This window comes from Schistocerca americana, chromosome 11 (assembly GCF_021461395.2).
Source record: "Schistocerca americana isolate TAMUIC-IGC-003095 chromosome 11, iqSchAmer2.1, whole genome shotgun sequence".
Lineage (NCBI taxonomy): Eukaryota > Metazoa > Arthropoda > Insecta > Orthoptera > Acrididae > Schistocerca > Schistocerca americana.
Window position 1 is genome coordinate 117,236,880 of NC_060129.1, and position 25,905 is coordinate 117,262,784.

General features: G+C 40.4%; 1 protein-coding gene across 1 annotated transcript in view; it reads left to right on the forward strand.

Moving 5' to 3' along the window:
- Positions 1 to 25,905, forward strand: part of LOC124553636 (coiled-coil domain-containing protein 50) — a 181,849-nt gene that overhangs the window by 115,457 nt on the left and 40,487 nt on the right. The gene's annotated exons all lie outside the window — the stretch shown is intronic.

Consider the following 25,905-nt stretch of genomic DNA (forward strand, 5'->3'; position numbering starts at 1 on the left):
TGTGTTCTCGCCTGTATGGGCGACTGTTTGTGAGGCCCTAATGTGATGTTTCAGTAACCCAGCTGACAGTTACCGGAAATGGTAATACTACGTCTAACTAAATTAGACGATGCTGAGGGTATCAGATTAGGAAACTAGGTAGTTTAAGTAGCAAATGTTTTGCTATTTGGGCAGCAAAGTGATTTATGACGGTCGAAGTAGGAGGGATATACGAGGGTCACTCCAAAAGATTGGCACACTATTTTTGTAAAAATAGTTTTCATTCTGCATGTGTGAAGGTTTTACGGTGTGTAGATACATCCTCCCCGCTTGTTTTCAAACTTAGTTCAACCTGTTCCCGTGAGTGGCGCCGTTTCAGCGTGTCTTAAAGATGGCTGCTACACTTGACATTCGTCAGAAGCAACGTGCTGTCATAGAATTCCTGTGCTGTGAAAACGAGACAGTGTGAAACATCCTCAAGAGGTTGAAAAAGGTGTACGGAGATGCTGCTGTCGATCGCAGTACAGTTAGTCGGTGGGCGAGCAGGTTACGTGATGAAAGCGGGCACGGCAATATTGAGGATTGTCCTCGCAGCGGCAGGCCTCGTACTGCACACACTCCAGACAATGTGCAGAGAGTTAACGAATTGGTGACTGCTGACAGACGCATAACAGTGAACGAATTGTCACGCTACGTCGGGATAGGGGAAGGAAATCTTTGCAGAATACTGAAAGTGTTGGCGTTAAAAAAAAAGGTTTGTGCCAGGTGGGTTCCCAGGATGTTGACAGTGGCTCACAAAGAAACAAGGAAAACTGTATGCTGCGAACTTTTGGAACAGTACGAGAATGGTGGAGATGAATTTCTTGGAATAATTGACAGGTGATGAAACATGGCTCCATAAATTTTCACCAGAGACGAAAAGCCAATTAGTGGAGTGGCTGGAAAAGTTATGGCTGCGGTGTTTTTCGATTCCGAAGGAATCTTGCGTGTGGACATCGTGCCAAGTAGAACCACCATAAATTCTGATGCATTTGTGACGACATTGAAGAAACTTCATGCTCGACTGAGTCGTGTTCGACCACATCGGCAAGAGCAGAATGTTTTGCTGTTGCACGACAATGCACGGCCACATGTCAGTCAAAAAACCGTGGAAGCGATCACAAAACTCGGACGGACAACACTGAAACACCCGCCTTACAGTCCTGACCTGGCTCCATGGGACTATAATCTCTTTGGGAAACTGAAAGACTCTACGTGCAGCAAGGTTTGTGCACGCTGCCAAACAGAGGCACCAACAGGTTGGTCCAGAATTTTACCGTGCGGGTGTACAGGCGCTGGTTCCAAGATGGCAAGGTAGTTGAGAGGGATGGAAGTCATGTGGAGTAATGAAAATAATGTTCCTAAATGATGTATCTATACACTGTAAAACTTTCAAACATGTAGAATAAAAGATGGATTTAAAAAAAATAGTATGAATTTCTTTTGGAGTGACACTCGTACTTCTAACGATTCTTCCTCAGTTGTTGCATGATGTACAAAAAGTACAATGTCATCTCAGCAAAAGTCAGTATTAACTATGTTGTACCTACGTTCTTCCTTTGCCTTTAGTTTAAATTAATGGAGCTTAAATGGAGGATGAAAATATTGATAGTGTGATTTGACAATCACATCACAAATTACCACACAATACCATGGTTTGTTTAAAATACGGATTCTAACCACGCAATATGTAATACCTGAACCACATTGTCTATCATTCGATATAGTAATAATTCTAAATACCAATGAAAGCAGAACTAGAAAAGCTGCCACAGGGTCTTCACACCATCTTCGTCAGAAGTAATGTTGGTTTCTAAGTTTGTAAATGAACGTAAGGGCTTCGTTGATGCTAACTGTGAAACCTCCCTCCACTCAACTGCTTTAATTACCAGAAATATTAGCAGCATAAAGGTTTAATAATCCTCTGGATTTTCCAGACTCAGTTCCCATTTAAATTACGGCTGTTGTATGTACATTTAGAGGAGGCGTGAAGATTCAAAAGGACTCAAAGAATTCGCAGCGTAAAAGAGCCATGAGTGATAGAATAAGTGTGCAAAATGAGTATTGGTAGTGTCACTAAAGTCATGTGATATGAAATGGATCATAAATAAATGTGATCTTATGCTTGTGAAATAATGGAATGAGAGCCCGCTATTGATAAATGCTTAGAGATGCGAGTAAATACGCTGTTTAGTTTTTCTGTAGTTAACAGAGAATTATCGTTTTGGCGCACAACTCCGGAAGCAGCCAATCGCGGAAAAGGAACACCATGTTGGATGTCTTTCTCGCGGTACCCATACCAAACAAATGTCATCGGTACCTCACATTACACTGTCCTCTTACCAATGTTGCCTTCTCAACTGCTCTGACAACTTCTTCTACCTGAATAAGATGTCTACAAAGCAATTACATCAGCTGTAGTGCGACAAGGTTTGCGCGTCATTAGTTAAAGATGCAAACAATTCTGCACAAGCGACGGATGATTGTTTTTTACCCGGTTAGTAGTCAACATCTACATCTACATGGATACTATGCAAATCACATTTAAGGGGCTCCGGAAAGGCTCAAAATCATGAAAAGTTCAATTTTTACTTTCTTGCGTTTTCTGAATCTGCAGACTATTACCTTTTAATAGATATATAATTTATTCATTTCCGAAGACAACTATTTTTACATTTTTTTTGAAATGTGTTCCACATGGGCGTGACCCACTGTGGCGCTGTTAAACTGCTGTCAAATGGTGTTATTATTAACGTCCGTGTTCATCACGTACATTTTAGTGATGTGAGATAAAGTATGTGTTGTGGCTAACCTGTGATGGTTCAATATATATCGCTGGTGTGATTGTAGATTGTTTCATGTTTATTTACTCTGTCGTTATCTCGAAAATATTCGTAATTAATTCTGTTTCTTGAGTCTCTGTTTTGTTGAAGTATAATAATGAGTAAAAGTAAAGTTATTAGAAATCCTCTGAAGGCTTTTAAGAAAAGGAGAAATGTTGGAAAGCCAAAGGTATGTGTTATTACTGTAAACAATAGACGATAACCAAGTGAGTGAACCTAACCTCTCAAGTACACCTGCCCATAGCAGTCAAAAGTGGGAAAGAAAATACTTCACAGAAGAAGCTTGGTTCAATGAGTGAAAACTATGAATGTTTTATGGGCGAATCGGATGTGAATGAAATATGTCGGTTCTCAAAGGAATTTTTTCAAACTGTGTAAGATGTATTCATTGTAGTGAAGTTGGTCTGGAACTCTCCATAATAAAGCACGTAGGACTTGCTAGTGAAATGCAACTGAAATGTGATAAGTGTTCATACATGACCACCTTTTGGAACAGTGTTGCAGTAACTGCAACTGAAGAAAATGGTAGCAAAATCTACTAACACATTAGATTTGTTTATTCCTTGCGTTCAGTTGGTAAGGGTGCTACTGCAGGTGCAATTTTCTGTGGCATCATGAATCTTCCAAATCCCCCAACCAAGTTTACGACCTATAATAAATTAATAGGGTCTAAAGTAGATGTCTGTATAGAATCTATGAAAAACGCTGTGGAAGAGGCAGTAATGGAAAATAATGGTAACAGAGATTTGACTGCAGCGTTCGATGGTACCTGGCATAAACGGGGACACACATCTCTTCATGGTGTAGTATCTGCCACCAGTATGTATACAGGGAAAGTTTTAGATGGAGCAGTAATATCAAAGTATTGTAGATGTCCACAAAAATATAAAGGTACACATGAAAATAATTGCAAAGCTAACTATAGTGGCAGTAGTGGAGGAATGGAAGTGGCTGGTGTTGCCAGTATATTCCAGCGTTCTGAGGCGTGTGATAAAGTGCGATATGTTAATTACCTTGGTGACGGTGATTATAAAAGTTTCAAACATGTTAAAGGACTGAAGCCCTATGGTGGTGATGTTGTAGTGCAGAAATTTGAGTGTATTGGACACGTACAGAAGCGAATGGGAACAAGACTTCGGCGACCGAAAGCTTCGTACAAAAACAAAAACTCAGTGATGGTAAAGGGTTGGATGGGAAGGGAAGGTTGACAGTGTAATTGACAAAATACAGAACTATTATGGAATGGCTACTAGGCAGAATACAGTGTCGACGAAATGAAGAAGGCTGTTTGGGCTCTTTTTTTTCATACTTCGTCAACCGATGAAAATCCCCAACATAGCTTGTGTCCCAAAGAAGACAGTTGGTGTAAATATAACAAAGGATTGCTAACTGGTGAAGTGCACACTCATAAGCATAGTCTGCCTCATGCAATAATGGATGTGATAAAACCTATTTTCAGACTTAGCAGCACCTGAACTGTTGAAAAAGTGTATTCGCGGAAAAACTCAAAACCCCAATGAAAGTGTAAATAGTGTTATATGGTCGAGAATCCCCAAGACTGTATTTGTTGGAATAGAAACACTTCACTTTGGTGTATATGATGCTGTTGCGACTTTCAATGATGGCAACATTGTAAGGTGCAGGGTATTTAGAAATATGGGAATGAAGAGAGGTTCTAACATGGTACGAGCGATGCTTGCTTTAGACAAAGAAAGCCTTCGGGCTGCAGACAGGGCTGTAAAGAGTCTAGAAATACAAGCAAGAGTAAACAGGAGGAGGAACAAGAGGAAGCTGGAGGAGGAGTTTGCAGAGGATGAAGATAATCCATCCTATGGACCTGGAATGCACTAAAAAGTTAATCCAATCTTTGTCGCTCGATTCCCAAAACTTTTATTTTCTCATACTAATTACATGTTTTCTAAGGATCTTCCAAACATATTTGTTTCAAACTTTCAGTAAATGTTACACATTACCTTCTGCATAATTTAACACAGCCTTTTTCGAAAAAACTGTATATTTTTGAATACATAAATAAAAAATTGCAAAAAAATGTTGTGAATTTACATTACAATTGAAAAAATCATATTTAATTAACTGAACTAAAATTTTGTAAAATCCCTGTGTTAAGTTGTAGCCCATATTCCAATAAATAATCTGTAAAAAGCTAAACTTCCTACCTCAAATACCTTGTGAGGAAAGATGTAATTTATAAGCGTTATTTTAACATTGCAAGTATTGGGCATTCCGGAGCCCCTTCAGTCCCTGGGAGAGGGTTCACCTAACCACCTTCACAATTCTATTATTCCGATCTCGTATAGCGCGCGGGAAGAATGAAGAGCTATATCTTTCCGTACGAGCTCTGATTTCCCTTATTTTATGTTTGTGATCGTTCCTACCTATGCAAGTCGGCAACAAAATATTTTCGCATTCGGAGGAGAAAGATGGTGATTGGAATTTCGTGAGAAGATTCCGTCGCAACGAAAAATGCCTTTCTTTTAATTATGTCCAGCCCAAATCCTGAATCATATGTGACTCTCTCTCTCCCATATTTCGCGATAATACAAAACGTGCTGTCTTTCTTTGAACTTTTTCGATGTACTCCGCCAGTCCTATCTGGTAAGGATCACACACCGCGCAGCAGTATTATAAGAGGACGGTAAAGCGTAGTGTAGGCAGTCTCCTTAGTAGATCTGTTACATTTTCTAACTGTCCTGCCAATAAAACGCAGCCTCTGGTTAGCCTTCCCCACAATATTTTCTGTGTGTTCCTTCCAATTTAAGTTGTTCGTAATTGTAATACCTAGATGTGTAGTTGAATCTACGGCTTTAACTGGTTTATCGTGTAACCGAAGTTTTCCTTTTAGCACTCATGTGGATATTTAGGGTAAAGTGCCAATTTTCGCAAGATTCCGATATTTCTTCTAAATCTTTATGCAGTTTGGTTTGATCTTCTGATGACTTTATTAGTCGATAAACGACAGCGTCATCTGCTAACAACCGAAGACGGCTGCTCAGATTGTCTCCGAAATCGTTTATATAGATAAGGAACAGCAAAGCGCCTGTCACTACGTTGGGGAACGTCAGAAATCACTTCTGTTTGACTCTGACTTTCCGTAAATTACTACGAACTGTGACCTCTGACAGGAAATCACGAATCCAGTCACATAACATACGATATTCCATAAGCACGCAATTTCACTAAAAGCCGCTTGAGTGGTACAGGATCAAAAGCATTCCGGAAATCCAGAAATACGGAATCGATCTGAAATCCCTTGTCAATAGCACTCAGAACTTCATGGAAATAAAGAGCTAGTTGTCTTTAACAAGAACGATGTTTTTGAAACCTATGTTGACTGTGTGTCAATAGACCTTTTGCAACCGAGCCGAAGCAAATGCCGGTTGTTCAGAACTAAAATACCGGTATCGGTTTTAACTGTTTTGTTCTTCCCATCCTTGGCCAGGTCTCCACGTTTTGACACAACGACGTGCTACCTGTTAAAGACTTGTTTGACCACGGTGGGAGCGTCTACGCTGGCTAGCCAGTTTGCATGTTATGTTACTGTCATCATACTCTCATCATACTGGACATGTATCGCTGCAGTGCTGTTCCCCTTCAGATGCAGGAAACGAAATACCCTACGACAGTCCACTTTACAGTGGACTGCACTATTCTGCGTTAACTCGTCTAGCGCCATGCTACGGTACTGTTGCGCGGGGTTTAGCTGTGTAGTGCTGTCGATATAACGAATCTTCAAAAATATCGATATGTCGCAGATATTCTCGTCTGATACATTACTATATAAATACCAAAACGGCAGTGTAGAGTGCCGGTATTTTTATTTTATATTTCAGTTTTCAGAAGTTTTTTTGAGGTTATTCTTATGAAATTGTAGAGGATAACTTTACTTTCACTGTGTGGAGTGTTACTGCTTTCTGAACTTTGATTACGTCCAGTCCCTCTCTTTGACTGTGTGTATATGTGGCAGAAAAGAACTGAAACTGCAGTGGCGGCGAGGTGGGTGAATGTAAAAGCAGTAGCACACCAGTTTGTTTAAAAACAACCGCAACTAGCGTCTTCGCACTGCCACTCTTCAAAAACAGTGCTGAAAATGAACAAAAATCTAAATGGTTAGATTGATCTTCACGGTGGGTGGAGACGTGTGGGGGGGGGGGGGGGCGCTGACGTAATCGGCGCAACGTTTTTCACCACGTAATTTTAACACAACTGCTAGCTGTGGCATTTACAGAAAAAAAGCAGTGAAGTCGACAGGCAGTATTCCCAATTCGACATGCGACACCTTTTATTATTGAGCGGTATCACGCAGTTACCATTATTAGCAAAGTGGTTATTGCCAAGCGTGAAGTTACAGCATTTTTCTTCAAATTCTTACTGTAAAAAGGGGATAAGCAGGCTGCTAGCTTGTTAATGTACGGGATATCTAATAAGTAAATACCTAATATACAGCTCTAAAACCGGCGCTATCTGTACATTGTGCTGCAGGTATTTTTATAGGCAGATAGGTAAACATTTGTTCAGCCGATATACCGGGTGATCAAAATGTCAGTATAAATTTGAAAAACTGAATAAATCACGGAATAATGTAGATAGAGGGGTACAAATTGACACCATGCTTGGAGTGACATGGGGGTTTTATTAGAACCAAAAAATACCAAAGTTCAAAAGTCGATACTTTCAGATACGTCGATACTTGGTACTACTTTTTAAATACAGGTATCAGGTTCCCTCAGGCACGGGAGATTCACGGTGTACCACGGCTCCCGATACACACCACAGAACAAAAAAAATTCCGATCCCCTAACATCCTTTCTTCTGTTATAACACAGGGTGTTTCAAAATGAATGTACGGGTTTTGAGGCTTTGTAACACATATTACATTGACCTTACAATTATAAATAATATACCAAATAAGAAGGATTTTCTTAAAATCATCCAATGTGAACACCGATCACACCTACAGTCGATAGGAGAGTTGTCCGAAACCTTGATCAGTGTGTCGGGAGTAACTGTTGCAATAACACTGTTTCTAAAGCCGAATTGATCACCTGGTATCGGAGACCACAAATCGCGTCAGATCGTGTTTGAACGCGGTATTGCATAAAATGCTGTCAAACAACCCCTTGCACCCAATTCGCCCAGTCGCGTACTGAGGCAGCGCACCATCCTGCTCCCAAATAAAGATGTGTTGTTCAGCTTCTTACCACTGCGGCACAGGCCATAGCTGTAGCACATAAAGATAAGGAACATCAGCTACAGTCGATTAACCGAAAAAGAAAGGTCCATAAACTTCAGCGGAGATAATCCTTAATAGGGCTAAGCGTGAAGGCTCGCACTCGTTCAACACGTTTGTCACTCTCTCATTCCATACTCTTCCCTTTGCGCATACACAGACAAAACTGAGTTCGTCTTTCATTTATTGTATTTTTTACAGTTCTAAGGTGAACGTAATAAATGCTACGAAGCCTTAAAACCGTTACGTTAATTTTGAAACACCCTGTGTGTACCTTGACAGCGTCTCGCATTGGGATTGATATGAAAGCCGGCGCACTAAGAACAGTCTGCTCGTAAAGTGAGAAATCCCTGTTACAGGGTACTGCGACTGAGACACGGTGTCGCGTTGCTTAACTGACAAGGGGAGGCCGCCAATTGTGAAATTCAGATTCGGTTCATACTGCGCATAATAAAAGCTCATGGCCAGAGGTGTAATGTGGCAAAGCACCAAGATGCACTTCTCAGCCGTTGTCGAGAAAATCGACAGTTAAAAGAAACCGTTGCGGTGAAATACTCTCTACGATTTACTATTTCGTACAGCGTCGTGGCGCAGCGGTAAGCGCTCGGGTCCGTAATCCGAAGGTCGCCGGATCGAATCTCGCGCCATGCAACTTTTTTTAGTATTTGTTTTTGTAATTCAAATATATAGAAAAATATATTTATATAAATTCCCGGCAATCAGTTTGGAACAATTATGCATATAATAAGTTGTTGAAAGTCGTTTGTCGTGGAAAAACTGGCGACTTCGAGCATGATAATGTTTTCCGCAAACAAAGTTGTATTTCACAAATGTTATTGTCTTCATAATGTTTACACGTGTACTTAACGGAAGAGGTAGAAACGATATTCCGAAACAATTTCGTATAGTGTAAGTCAAACGTTCGAATTAGGGTAGAGGCCCCACGATATATATATATTACAAAAACAAATACTAAAAAAAAGTTGCATGGCGCGAGATTCGATCCGGCGACCTTCGCATTACGAACCCGAGCGCTTACCCCTGCGCCACGACGCTGTCAGAAATTATAAATCGTAGAGAGTATTTCACCATAACGATTTCTTTTAACTGTAGATTTTCTCGACAACGGTTGAGAAGTGCATTTTGGTGCTTTGCCACATTACACCACTGGGCATGAGCTTTTATTATGCGCAGTATGAATCGAATCTGAATTTCACAATTGGCGGCCTCCCCTTGTGAGTAATGGTGACTCACCAGAGCTGCAGACACGGCAGGAAGCAGATATCATCCGCTTTGTCTGCTCTTCCGCTCGCACAAACTACAGAGTTCTGGTAATTACTGTGTCCACTTGTGTCAGCGTGCACGCAGGCTTTCGCGATCGTACGCGGGAAGCGGAGCTAGATTTCCGTGCCAAGTGTTTACTTAAGCTTAATTTACACGACTACACTGACTTGCGCCACTCGCTGCGTGAAACGAGTTGCATGCAAGTGGTTTCGTATGTCTGTAGACACGCTGCCATCTGTGTACACTTCAGTTTCGTCGTTTGTTAGTGCCGTATATTCTTGTCTAAAATGAAAGTATTGGCAGCTGCACGAGTTGTGGCGGAGTTAATGCTTCTTTGTGTGAAATCGCTGCATAAGGAGAAAGATAAAAAAATTAAGAAACGTGTTTGGGTTCGCGAGTTGATCAAGAAGACATCAGCTCGATTGCTTTGAGACATTGCTAAAAGAAATTGTAGCGGAAGACCCAAGAAGTTATTTTAATCACCTCCGAATGGCTAAATGGCTCTGAGCACTATGGGACTTAACTTCTGAGGTCATCAGTCCCCTAGAACTTAGAACTAGTAGTAACCTAAGGACATCACACACATCCATGCCCGAGGCAGGATTCGAACCTGCGAGCGTAGCTGTCGCGCGGCTCCAGACTGTAGCGCCTAGGACCACTCGGCCACCCCAGCCGGCTCCGAATGAAACCAGACCAGTTCACGTATCTTTTAAATACAGTCAGCAATGCAATAAGGAAAAAAAAGATACTGTAATGCGTGAAGGATTGTCGCCAGAGCTAAGTTACAAATTACATTGAGTTTCCTGTCAAGTGGCGATTCATATTGTTCACTACAATACCTGTATCGTGTTCCTAAGTCCACAATTGCCAAATTCGTTCCAACTGTTTGTGATGCCATCTACATGGGACTTGCAGAATACATGAAGGTGAAGCGTAACACTGTTTAATTTTGAATGTTAGTAAAGATCAAAAAATACATTTGCAGTAAGACCACACCATTACAACTTAATTCATTGTGGCATCGTAGTATTTTTGGACAGCCCTGCAGGACCATGGTCAGTTCCCTCCAGCACTACTTAAGACACTAAGGGAGTCCATGACACGTCGTTTTGCGGCACTTCTTCGTTCTCGCTGAGCCCTACACGATATTAGTCAGGTGTACCAGTTTCTTCGGTGTAAAACAGCGCTAGCATCTGCATTTTTGTTGCACAAGCATTCGTCGCAATGTTTCCATATTTTTTGTCAGTCTCGTCCGTATGAGGTGTGATCAAAGTTGCAGGAGCCATTTCCGTCGAAACGATTTTTTTTTTTTGCCAAAAAAGCACCAACAGATATTGAGTGGGAGCATTGTCGTGACATTCCCTTGCGTGGCTGCGCCTTAACGTTGTTCTCCTCATACTGCTTCACGCAAATGGCGCATGACTTCCAGGTAGTATTCCTTGTTGATCGTACGACCATAAAGGAGGAACTCGTGATGCAGTCTCCAATTATAATGTAAGAAAATAAGAAGAAACGTCAAATATGGTCGAATTTTTTTTCAGTCCCGACTCTTCAGGCAGTATACCCATGTTTCGTCACCCGTTATAGCCTCTCTGTTCTGGATCGTTATCTGCTTCCTTCATCAGTGCGTGAGAAATGTCTTCGCGACGTAGTTTTTGGTAGATATTCATCAATTTAGGAATAAACTGTGCACTTACAGGCTTCATGCCTAAAACATCCAAAAAATTTTCTTGGCGTGAGCCGAAGGATATGCTATCACCGAAATACTCTGATGGTGACTCGGCGATTTTCCAGAATTTTCTTTACCACTTCGTCGTTATCGTCAGTAGTTAGTGTGCTAGGGCGGTCGTCGACTTGTGTCTTCTCGATCCTGTTCGAAGCGTTTCCATTCGTAAAATCTTGTCCTAATCATACGAGTGTTGCCCAGAAAGTATTGCTCCGGATTTCTCTCAGCTGAAAACAATGCTACGAATGCCGAACGTTGCGTATGTATTATTTGAACCCTCCTGAGTGAGCACGCAACGTTTCCGTCACCTACGACATGTACCGTGGCTGCAGGACATTTTCAAAATGGCGTCTGTAGGTGATGTACGTTACAAGCAACGTACAGTCATTTAATTGCTCACTGCAGAGAAACTGTGGGGAGTATTTACAAACGCTTGCGCAAAATCTGTGTGGACAGAAGTACAGTTAGTCGCTGGGCCCGGAGGAATGAGGTCATCAGAAGGCGGTTCGGCGGAGCTCCACGATTTGCAGAGGTCGGAGAGACCATCCACGGATGTCACACCTGATATGTCTAGCGAGCCGTCCTTCACTCCGCCCTCCCCCCAATTGCAGTTGGTTGGGCCATTAAAGGGTGCTCGTACCTATTTGGCCTGTACGGCAAATACTTCCCGCCAGTTGCGTGCGCAAAAGTTGCTTAAAACCTGAGCAATCTAAAGTATAGCGCGGTGGGTTTAGCACCGTGTATTTGAGTGCTGCCTCTGTTACATTTAACAACAAAGAAAAAAACCAAAAATTCCGAAAGGTGTCAAAAGTTAAGGTGTTCACGTGATCTTACACAATAGCCGTCAAATAATGATAGTATCTAATTTCATCTGCGCAGTTCTCTTATATACCTTACAATCTCCCCCTGTAAATTTGCTATCCAAAGTCTGTTTGCCTTTTCGTGCATTGAAAAACGATACAGGTTGGTACAGAAGTGATTGTCAATAATTCACACAAGAAAAGTACAGGCCGAACTAGCTAAAAACCATCGTATTAAGGGGAGCCGGAGGTGCCTATGCTGCCCATGTTAAAATCACTAAGTTTCAGGAACATTTATGAATAAACCACCAAATTGAAAAATTTGAATTTTTTTTCCACATAGAGTGGTTTAGTATTGCAGTTATGACGGGGGATTTTGGAGTATCTTTTCTAGTTTCCAATTATTTTTTTAATTAATGACCCAAATTTTTTTACAAATAATTGCTTTATAATTAAACTGAAACTACTGAACATATTGCCAAATGGCTGTGTTACAATGTAAGTTTGACCACTAGGAGTACTGTATAAAAATTTCATCTCTCTAGCTTGAGTGGATTTTGAGAAAATGTTCCTCATATTCGAAAAATTTTAATTTACGGGAAATGGCTATCAGTTTCTCAATACATTCCTGCACTATAGGATGGATTATCAGGGTCTTCTTCTTCTTCATCCTATAAAAGCTTCCTCTTCTGTCTTCTTTTCTGGCCTGTTGTTCCATCATACTTTGTATGCCTTTCTCTTCTTTCTGCTCCTCTTATCCTTTCCCTGTCAATATTTCTTAGTGCTCGTACAGTGTTCACCCCAGCTGTAAATCCTAATGCCTTCAGAACTTCACACTTAACACTGTTCCCTCGTTTGTAGGTTGCTATTGCATCATAAATGCCAAAGTGCAGTGTTTTTATGCTTACAAACACCCTTTTAGGAATCACTTTCCAAATCAAATTGTTTACACTCTCATTAGGATTCTGTCTCTATCCGTGTAGTCATTTGTGTAACAATTCTGGCTGTGCTAAGTCGTGAAAAATTGGTTTTATTGCATTTATCACAGCTGCTGGCAAACCATGTTTGTGATCATAGTCCTTTTTTGCATTATATTTGCACCAGGAATCTTTTAGGCACAGGCTGTGTTGAGGGTATTCATTGGAAGAGGCAGTATGAAGGAACAATGCCCACACTGCTTTTCGCATGTCACTAACATTACTAGTATTTTGCCTTATAGCATACCCATAGTATCTCTGTAGACGTTCAATCACCTCATCAGTAAGCCTGCCTCTCCCTCCTATTGTCTTTCCATCACTGAGCTTACTTGAACCCAAAGTTTGTGTGAGCCTTCGAAGCCGTGCACCCATACGCTTTTGCACATGCCCAATGCATTCCAACTTTTCAACTACAAATCCATTTCCATATGGTTTCAGTTCCTCTATAGTCTTGAAACCTTGCGAGTCACCATCCCCAATGTAGTATTTGTACCTAACGTTGTATCTGGGAACTGAACGTTCAAAAATTTGTTTCACTCCATCCACTTCCATTGCTCCACTTGATCCACTAAAATTTGCCTCACAGGTTCCATTGTGCTCTCCTTTCATTTTATTTTTGCACCTACAATGTTTTGATAATATTGCAACATCTATCACTTTTGCACTATCACAACAAGTAGCAGTCAACAACCCCATTCAGGGATTTATGACCTCTTTTGCCAGGAACCATCTAATGCCACTACCAAATCCCTAGAACCACCATTCATTTCTACATATCCCTCCACTGCTTCCTTCATGGTTTTCAAAGCCACATCTTCAACAGAGGATCCTACCAGTTCACAGTAGTACCCAAATTTGCTTGGAGGTGATGGCAAGTTCATAATACCACAAAAGTGTACCAGCAGCAGACCCTTTCCCAATGGATCGAAGACCATACACAAGTCGAACATTTACATCAAACACTCTAGATCGTCCATTTTCACCAAAGAGACTGGCATGTGAATTGTAGTCAGTCACTCGATACTTGCAACATGCACAGATTATCTTCATCTCACAAGCTAAACCAAAGTGCTTTGTTATCTCTAGTCCCACTCCTACACTTGAACACATTCTGCACAGAACTTTCTTTCAGCACAGAAGATGATAATCCAATATTCAGTACTTCGTTAATATCATCACTGTCATTTCCACCAGTCAGCTTCTTGCTAGAAGATGTCACAGGGCTATAGCCGGCCATGTGTTGCTTAGCAGAAGAACGCACTGTTTCAGTAATTGTAGTATCGCAACTTGGTATTAGTGTTAATTTTCTTTTCCCTACGTTCTTCCTCCTCTTATATACACGGTTACTAAAACGTGGCATCGTAACCAGAACAACGCTTTACACAAGAAGTATAATACTACCAACAACAGGCGCAACACTGAACTAACTCGAAACGGTAAACAGCAAAGAGACTATGTTCTGCGCTCTTAGCGCTTCATTGGTCACAGAAAACAATGTAGCCAACCCTTGCACACTCACTGTATGCGTAACAGGCAGAGAGAATCCCAAGCAGTTCTCCAGGAAGTCACGAGAGGGTGTTTGATGCATTCAGCGGCCGCCCATTTCCTCTGCAGGCGTGGGGGAAAATGGTAAGAACTCCTTCTAGGGCGAGTAGAACAATAATTCAAAGTTTACATTAAAGAGGAACGTTCCAATTTTCGGTAGCAAAAAAATCCAGTCTCTGGTTTGTCAGAGGTGGGACTCAGTCACCTCCAAAGGTCCGAGACATTTTGCTCTGATTGTTGCCAGCATCATATTTAAAAGTACCAGTGAAGCAGGTTGCTAGCATTACTTGCCCCCGAGTCCCATTGAGTTTTACCCCTAACGGATGAGGGACTAACCGGTGGATTTGGTAGTCTTTGCCGTACGAGCACAAAGGTGACCACAACTCAGAATATGTCAGAGATGCTCAGCCTTATTCCAAAGTAACTGGTATCCCGACTGTCGGGACCATTTACTTGGCCACTCATACGTTGCCCGTGGTTCATGAACTAGGACATGACTACAGGAACCCACACCATGAATCATTTTGAATATTTTGAAGAGTTGCTCAATGTAGGTGAAAATACGATCAGTAATGTTTCAGATTTCGATGTACAATGGGATAGGAATGAGGATGGAAATAGGATCACATTTGAGGAAGTGGAGAAAATGGTCAATTGATTGCAGTGCAATAAAGCGGCTGGGGTGGATGAAATTAAGTCGGAACTCATCAAATACAGTGGAATGTCAGGTCTTAAATGGCTACACAGGATAATTGAAATGGCCTGGGAGTCGGGACAGGTTCCATCAGACTCGACAAAAGCAGTAATCACACCAATCTTTAAACATGGAAACAGAAAAGATTGTAACAACTACAGAGGTATCTCTTTAATCAGTGTTGAGGGTAAAATCTTCTCAGGTGTTGTTGAAAGGAAAGTGCGAGTATTAGTTGAGGACCAATTGGATGAAAATCAGTGTGGGTTTAGGCCTCTTAGAGGTTGTCAGGACCAGATCTTTAGCTTATGGCAAATAATGAAGTGTTATGAATGGAACAGGGAATTGTATCTATGCTTTATAGATCTAGAAAAGGCATATGACCGGGTTGCTAGGAGGAAGTTATTGTTTGTTCTACGAGATTATGGAATAGGAGGCAAATTTTTGCAAGCAATTAAAGGTCTTTACATGGATAGTCAGGCAGCAGTTAGTTGACGGTAAATTGAGTTCATGGTTCAGAGTAGTTTCAGGGGTAAGACAAGGCTGCAACCTGTCTCCACTGTTGTTCATATTATTTATGGATCATATGTTGTAAACAATAGACTGGCTGGGTGAGATTAAGATGTGTGAACACAAAATAAGCAGTCTCGCATATGCGGATGACTTAGTTGTGATGGCAGATTCGATTGAAAGTTTGCAAAGTAATATTTCAGAGCTAGATCAGAAATGTAAGGACTGGTATGAAGATTAGCATCTACAAAACGAAAGTAATGTCAGAGGGAAAGAGATATAAACGGATTGAGTGCCAAATAGGAGGAACAAAGTTAGAACAGGTGGACGGTTTCAAGTACTTGGTATGCATATTCTGACAGGATGGCAACGTAGTGAAAGAACTGGAAGCGAGGTGTAGCAAAGCTAATGCAGTGAGCGCTCAGCTACGATCTACTCTCTTCTGCAAGAAGGAAGTCAGTACCGAGACTAAGTTATCTGTGCACCGTATGTATGGGAGCAAAAGCTGGGTGGATTCAGGTTACCTTATCAATAAGGTTGAGGTTACGGATATGAAAGTAGCTAGGATGATTGCAGATACTAGTAGATGGGAACAATGGCAGGAGGGTGTCCACAATGGAGAAATCAAAGAAAAACTGGGAATGAACTCTACAGATGTAGCAGTCAGGGCGAACAGGCTTAGATGGTGGGGTCATGTTACACGCATGGGAGAAGCGAGGTTACCCAAGAGACTCATGGGTTCAGCAGTAGAGGGTAGGAGGAGTCGGGGCAGACCAAGGAGAAGGTACCTGGATTCGGTTAAGAATGATTTTGAAGTAATAGGCTTAACATCAGAAGAGGCACCAATGTTAGCACGGAATAGGGGATCATGGAGGAATTTTATAAAGGGGACTATGCTCCAGACTGAACGCTGAAAGGCATAATCAGATGATATGATATGATATGATATATGATATGATATATGATATGATATGATATATGATATGATATGATATGATATATGATATGATATGATATATGATATGATATGATATATGATATGATATGATATGATGATATGATGATATGATGATATGATGATATGATGATATGATGATATGATGATATGATGATATGATGATATGATGATATGATGATATGATATGATGATATGATATGATGATATGATGATATGATGATATGATGATATGATGATGTGATGATGTGATGATGTGATGATGTGATGATGTGATGATGTGATGATATGATGATGTGATGATGTGATGATGTGATGATGTGATGATGATGTGATGATGTGATGATGTGATGATGATGTGATGATGATGTGATGATGATGTGATGATGATGTGATGATGATGTGATGATGATGTGATGATGATGTGATGATGATGTGATGATGATGTGATGATGATGTGATGATGATGTGATGATGATGTGATATGATGATGTGATGATGGTGATGATGTGATGATGTGATGATGTGATGATGTGATGATGTGATGATGTGATGATGTGATGATGTGATGATGTGATGATGTGATGATGTGATGATGTGATGATGTGATGATATGATGATGTGATGATATGATGATATGATGAGATGATGAGATGATATGATGATATGATATGATATGATATGCTGATATGATGATATGATGATATGATGAGATGATGAGATGATATGATGATATGATATGATATGATATGCTGATATGATGATATGATGATATGATGAGATGATGATATGATGAGATGATATGATGATATGATGATATGATATGATATGATATGCTGATATGATATGATATGCTGATATGATATGATATGATATGATATGATGATATGATATGATATGATATGATATGATATGATGATATGATATGATATGATATGATGATATGATATGATGATATGATATGATATGATATGATGATATGATATGATATGATGATATGATATGATGATATGATATGATATGATGATATGATATGATGATATGATATGATATGATGATATGATATGATGATATGATATGATGATATGATATGATGATATGATATGATGATATGATATGATGATATGATATGATGATATGATATGATGATATGATATGATATGATGATATGATATGATGATATGATATGATGATATGATATGATATGATGATATGATATGATGATATGATATGATATGATGATATGATATGATGATATGATATGATATGATGATATGATATGATGATATGATATGATGATATGGTATGATATGATATGATATGATGATATGGTATGATATGATATGATATGATGATATGATATGATATGATATGATATGATGATATGATATGGTATGATATGGTATGATATGATATGATGATATGATATGATGATATGATATGATATGATATGATATGATATGATATGATATGATATGATATGATGATATGATATGATATGGTATGATATGGTATGATATGGTATGATATGATGATATGATATGATATGATGATATGATATGATATGATGATATGATATGATATGGTATGATATGGTATGATATGATGATATGATATGATATGATGATATGATATGATGATATGATGATATGATATGATATGATATGATATGATATGATATGATATGATATGATATGATATGATATGATATGATATGATATGATATGATATGATATGATATGATATGATATGATATGATATGATATGATATGATATGATATGATATGATATGATATGATATGATATGATATGATATGATATGATATGATATGATATGATATGATATGATATGATATGATATGATATGATATGATATGATATGATATGATATGATATGATATGATATGATATGATATGATATGATATGATATGATATGATATGATATGATATGATATGATATGATATGATATGATATGATATGATATGATATGATATGATATGATATGATATGATATGATATGATATGATATGATATGATATGATATGATATGATATGATATGATATGATATGATATGATATGATATGATATGATATGATATGATATGATATGATATGATATGATATGATATGATATGATATGATATGATATGATATGATATGATATGATATGATATGATATGATATGATATGATATGATATGATATGATATGATATGATATGATATGATTCCTAATTTTTTTGGATTTGACCACCTCCGGCTCCCCTTAAGTAGGGTTTGGCTGTGAGCACTGTGAGACTTTTGAGGTCATCAATCCCCTAGAACTTAGAACTACTTAAACATAACTAACCTAAGGACATCACACACACCCATGCCCGAGGCAGGATTCGAACCTGCGACCGTACCGGTCGCGCGGTTCGAGACTGAAGCGCATATAACCGCACGCCACTCCGGCCGGCAAGTAGGATTTGTAACGAATTGTAAACGCCCCTGGCCAACGCGGTATTTACATTCGTATCTCAAGATTTGGGATAGACTGTTATGCATGCGCAACTACTTCCCTTTCCCCGTCCGTGCGATGTCGCACCGGCCTCTCTATAAGTTACAAACGTGAAGGTACAACGGACAGGGGTTACACCAATAAAGAGTACACTGACATGCACTTCATGTGTGGCAAAGCGAATGCCAGTGCCCTTCTGGCTACTCGATTGAGTGGAAGATGATTTTCCTCTCGGCATGCAGCCCGACAGGCGTAATTCAGCCGGTTACATCAGCGCCTTAGAGATATCGGGAGTTTTCGCACTCAGAGTACGGGAAGGTCGACCCAGACCCATAACACCTGATTTTGAGGAAAGGGTATCAAGCATTTTACACGAACGCCCGAGTACTTCAAGGATTGCAACCAAAGAGCGCGTCCCGAATCATAGCAGTATCTGGCGTATTTTACATCGGCAAGCACTCCGTCCATATCACCTCCAGCGAGTGCAAGCCCTCAACAATGCACACTTCCTGCCTAGAGGGAATACACTGAACAACAAATTTGAAGTCTGTAAATTGCATGATTATGAGTAATGTTTCAGTATAAAACATAACAAATATGATAAAAATCTTCATAAATATTTAGCTCTAGTTTTCAAAAAAGTAATCTACATTTTTGTATAAATAACTCGCTAAATATGCATTCATGTTCCAAGATTCAGCATAACAAATTTTAAGTGAATAGTTAGTTGAATTATGTTACGTGTTATACATTGATAAATTTCAGTGCCATTATGGAAGTACAAAAGTAAAATATTAAGAAAAAAATGAAGATATTACATGAATGAAAACACTTTAAAAATCTACTTTGTACCAGAGCTATGTAAAGCCGAAACGAAAATATATAAATTAACTGGTCACAAATGTGTACAAAGGATTAAAAATGTTAAATGTCCATATGTATAGTACATACAATTACATATTTTGTTCGGAGATAAATTCAGATGATGCCCGTTTCCGCTTGGCTTGACATCTATACACACGGTCTGGAACATCTTATGACAGTCCTGCAGTAATCTGCAAAAATAGTAGCTGCACTTTCCGGCATACCTCTTCTGAAATGTGGCCAATATCTTGATGAAATTGCTCCCCATGTTAATCACTTACTGCACCACAATCTTTGGAGGAATGTAATTTATTGCTGGTTTCTTCCCTAAGAACTGTAAACAAACGGTCTTTTCCCATGTATGCTTGTCTGATTCCATTAAAAATATGGTCCCCAAAAAGCTCTCGAGTCTGTGGGCCTACAAAGAAGCCCTCCTTTACTTCGGCATCACTTAGGTAGGGGAATTTTCGCCTGAAGTACTTAAATGCATCACCATCTTTTTTCATTCCCTTAAAGTTTTTCATGAGACCCAACTTGATACGCAAGGGCGGGAGCAGAATCTCTTTATGGTCTACTAGAGGTTCACCCTTAGTTCTTTATGCCTGGTTGAAGAGATTTTCTGGTGGACCACTCATGTTTACTGTAATTAGATGCACGAGCTCGGACATCCCATCTACGGAGAAAGCAGCTGTATTTAGTATACCCTAACTGCATTTCTGATAGCAGTGCAACCACTTTAGTCACCACAAAGGCACCATGCAGTCACTGCACTTGATGGCTCCTAGTAAAATTTTGATGTTTTGGTATGACTTTTTTCGTACGCGTACTGGTATCGAAAGAAACTCATTATCAATATGTAAAACCACTGCTTGTAAGCTTAACTTTGACAAACCATTATAATATTTGATTTTAAACTTAACAATAAAATCCTTACATGATTCTCACTGTAATCAGTGTAAAATCTAACCTAGACCTAATTTTGAATTGTATTTCTGATATTCGCCATCAGGACATTAGAATTGATAGGAATTGGCTATTTTCATTCGATTTTCATTTTTGCACAGTGATATCTGCCAAATGAGACAGCAGTGCACCCTCAATCCCCTGTTTGTAAGCAGTGTTCTGTTCACGGGTGAGGCTGGATTTACCTGTGACGGTATTTTTAACTGCCATAACGGTCACATTTGGGCCGATGCGAATCCGAATGCAACACACGTATCAGACGAGCAGCGTTATTAGTGAACGTTCGGGCAGGACTGCTCGGAGGCCACATAATTGGACCAAACTTCCTAACTCACAAGGGGAGGCCGCCAATTGTGAAATTCAGATTAGATTCATACTGCGCATAATAAAAGCTCATGGCCAGAGGTGTAATGTGGCAAAGCACCAAGATGCACTTCTCAACCGTTGTCGAGAAAATCGACAGTTACAAGAAACCGCTGCGGTGAAATACTCTCTACGATCAATAATTTTGAATAATTTTGTACAGCGTCGTGGCGCAGCGGTAAGCACTCGGGTTGTAATGCGAAGGTCGCCGGATCGAATCTCGCGCCATGCAACCATTTTTTTTAGTATTTGTTTTTTGTAATTCAAATATATATAATTCCCGGCGATCAGTTGCAACAATTATGCATATAATAAGTTGTTGAAAGTCGTTTGTCGTGGAAAAACTGGCGACTTCGAACATCATTGTTTTCCGCAAACAAGTTGTATTTCACAAATGTTATTGTCTTCATAATTTTAACCACGTATAGTTAACGGAAGACGTAGAAACGATATTCCGAAACGAATACATATAGCGTAAGTCAAACGTTCGAATTAGAATAGAGACCCCACGAACACAAATTTGCTGCGGCATGTATGAAATATAAACTCCGTTACTCGCTCGTTACACTTGAAGGACAGATGTTGAATGGGCCGAAACGAGCCGCCGCGTAACAGCGTAGTTGCCTGCTAACTTCGAAAGAAGGTAGATGCGGTCCCTAGCGCAACTTATAACATCGTCGAAAATCAGTGCGGACGGGAGAGCTTTGGTACACCCTGTTAAACAAACGGAAAAATGGAGGCGGTGCAATTGGAGAGCGATCCGCCTTCACCAACATGCATAAGCAATTCATTGATAGTTATATATATATTTGAATTACAAAAAACAAATGCTAAAAAAGTTACATGGTGCGAGGTTCGATCCGGCGACCTTCGGATTACGAACCCGAGCGCTTAACGCTGCGCCACGACGCTGTAGGAAACTATTAATCGTAGAGAGTATTTCACCGCAACGGTTTCTTGTAACAGTAGATTTTCTCGACAACGGCAGAGAAGTGCATCTTGGTGCTTTGCCACATTACACCTCTGGCCATGAGCTTTTATTATGCGCAGTATGAATCGAATCTGAATTTCACAATTGGCGGCCTCCCCTTGTCAGATACTAACCGGACAGCAGTGACTGTACTTCAACATATACATGATGCCGCCTCATTGAACCAACGCTGGAACACGTTTCATGCATGACGGTGCTCCAGCACATTTTCATTTACGAGTGCGCCTGCTTCTAACTCGGACGTACGGTCAACATTGGGTAAAGTCGAGAGGGCCTATGCCATGGCCTTAGAGGTATCCGGCTTGAAATTCCCTGGAGTTCCGTGTGTGGGGTCGTGTAAAAAAAAAGTCTACGCTACCGAGGTAAACTCCTGTGGGGAAACTCTTGCGGATTGAAACAGCCTCAAACATTTACAGAATTCTCCAGGACGATCTGAGACGATTTGCAACTAGTTTCAGAGAAGACTTGAATGTTGCATCATTCAGACGCATGGACAAAATTTCGAACACCCACTTTAACGTTTCGAGATGCCATGTGTTCCGTAACAGATGTTGTCTCGAAAGCGGTTGACTTGTGGACTCAAGTTTGTTGGAGCTTTTAGCTACTTTTGGCCTGTACTTTCCATGCGTGAATTATCTTCACTTCTGAAACTACCTGTTTGTTGGGATTTACCTCTGCTTATGTGTGTAAGTTATGTGAAAATTCAAAATTAAAGGGTACTGCTCGGGGAGCCGATCCTATGATCCTCAGATTACCATTCTGTCATCTTTCCGATGAGCCAGCCAATGCCCGGAATCTGCGTCAACATAAATGGATCGTACCTCACCCGACCCGCACCAAAATGCTATTTTTTGTGAACGCTTTGCAATCTGGACACTTCTGTCTCGTCAAAGCCCTACACAGTCAACATAGGTTTAGAAAACATCGTTCTTGTGAAACACAGCTAGCTCTTTATTCACATGAAGCGCTGAGTGCTATTGACAAGGAATTTGATTCCGTATTTCTGGATTTCCGAAAGGCTTTTGACACTGTACCACACAAGCGGTTCGTAGTGAAATTGCGTGCCTATGGAATATCGTCTGTTATGTGGCTGGCTGTGATTTCCTGTCAGAGGTCACAGTTCGTTGTAACTGACGGAAAGTTACAGAGTAAAACAGAAGTGATTTCTGGCGTTCCCCAATGTAGTGGTATAGGCCTTTTGCTGTTCCTTATCTGTATAAACGATTTTGGAGACAATCTGAGCAGTCGTCTTCGGTTGTTTGTAGATAACGCTGTCGTTTGACTAATAGTCATCAGAAGATCAAAACCAACTGCAAAACTATCTAAAAGAAATATCGAAACGGTGCGAAAAGTGGCAGTTGACCATTAAGAGACATTTTTCGTTGCGGCGGAATCTTCTCACAAAATTCCAATCACCAACTTTCTCCTCCAAATGCTAAAATATTTTGTTGACACCGACTTAAGTAGGGAAGAACGATCACGAAGATAAAATAAGGGAAATCGGAGCTCGTACGGAAAGGCTTAGGTGTTCATTCTTTCCGCGCGCTATACGAGATTGGAATGATTGAGAATTGTGAAGGTGGTTTGATGAACCCTCTGCCAGGCACTTAAATGTGATTTGAAGAGTATCCATGTAGATGTACATTACTGCAAATCTGTACGAAGTTGTTGATGAAGACCAGTTCGGACTTCAAAATGTTTCCTGATATTCCAATACGGACCCTCACTTTGCAATAGGTTTCCACCAGACACATTTGTACTAGACATCTGAGTGTTTTTAATTATATTTGAAATGAGGTATGTTTGTGACTTTGTGTATAAATGAAGGTATCTAGGGCGTGTTGAGACCTCCCCAGGGATGTTTGTAGTGCACAAAGCCGTAACGGACTCGGGTTACCTCCGTCATGTCACACCACACGGTCCCACTGCTCGTTGCCGGGAGTTGCAGTTTTGCCTCGACAGTGCGAGGAAAGTTGTCGCCGCTACTTTAGCGCGGTTTTGTCCGTTGCTTATCAGTCGAAGCGAGCACATGCGTTGGGTACAGCAGGGGTTCAGAACAAGTGATTTTTACGTGGTAGTCGCGTGTCGTAGACACATTGGTTAAGTGTTGCTGTTTGTCATTTGTCTCCATTCCTTTGGATTATAATACTATAGTTCCCTAGGAAAACGCGGTGGTGTATATGTCAACAATTTGGTCATAGGTGAAGTGTGCAGTGTGTGTGTCGTTCTTATATAAGCTGGATTAAGATTTTTAGCCCTGCATAGTGATCTTGCAACAAATGTCGTTGGCTTCTCGTTAATGAAATGCTACGTACTGTGCTGCGTAGCCATTTTAGAGTTACGTCAACGACAGACTATAGTGGAATATTGGCGTTGTTATCCTAGCGTGTTAGCGTGTTCGTAGAAGTATATGGATTTTGTTATGAACCGTAGTTGACAGCAAAGAGGGAAAGTGCTGAACTGGTCAAATAACTAACCCTGTTCTGTTTCGACTTGCGGCTGGTTTCTAAGGTTAAGATATCGCCAGCGAGCGAATACCAAGAACTGTGCCATCCCTTGTTGAAAATATTCTAGCAGTAGGCGCGAGTTGCGTCACTGAGCTTGTTTCGAAATTTTACGGACTACTGTCTTAAAATTTCGTTGATTCGTCACACAGGAAGGTGACGTGTCGTTCTCATGGTAAAACTGCGATGTTAGTTTTAGGCCCTTTGGTTATGGGACAGATTGCCCGAACGTGAAGTATACGTAGTTTGGCTGAGAGATTTGTGCTGGAGGTGTGCGCAAGTTGGATGTCGAAGCAGAGGGGACGGGATAAGAAGCAACGTTGGCACAGTGGTTTCTCAGAGCAGGTAGCCTTCCCCCTCTTGGGCTCGGTACAGGGTGTCCGTCAAGTGCAGCTACTCTGGCCGGGGCCACCGAACTTCCAGCGCAACAGATTGACGTCGTGCGTAGCGGGCGTTACCAGGGACTTCGTTGGCTCCTATGTTTTCGAATTTGGCAAATGTTAAACGTGAGCGCTGCTGAATAAACAATCTCCAAATTCTGAGAGAACGTTACGTGCTATTTGTACTCCCTTAGAACGTCAACGACACTCTGTTGAAGCCGTTTTGGTAAACGGCAAGGAAATAATGTACTGACGGGACGAAACCTGTTGGTTAGTGTTCGTGGATTTCTCTAGATATTTGAAAGGCGTGGAGAGCTGAAGTGGCGGGGACGTTTATAGTTCAGATTATGGAGACTGGATAAGAAGCTATGTTGCCACAATGCTTTGAACTAAAAGTTAAGAGCCTATCGCTGTAGTACACCTGTAATTCCCATTGAAATCTCCAGTTCGTTACCAAACCATTAACGTCGGAGCTCGCCTAAATTACGTTGAATACGTCACCAGCGAAATAAAGTATACTAGGTTGTTTCAGTTTGTGTCTGAAGAAGTTATTTGGTGACATTTACGGAAGCCAAACGGAAAGTCACTTAACTAGTAAGGATAGATTGGGCCTAGACGACAATCGGTACTAAATATCCTCCGTGGGCAGATGTCGCAGTAGTACTTAATGTATATTCGATTAGCCCTTTAGCAGAACTCATAAAATCTCCAATTCTTACTGCGTAAGTTCTTCCACGTCTCCC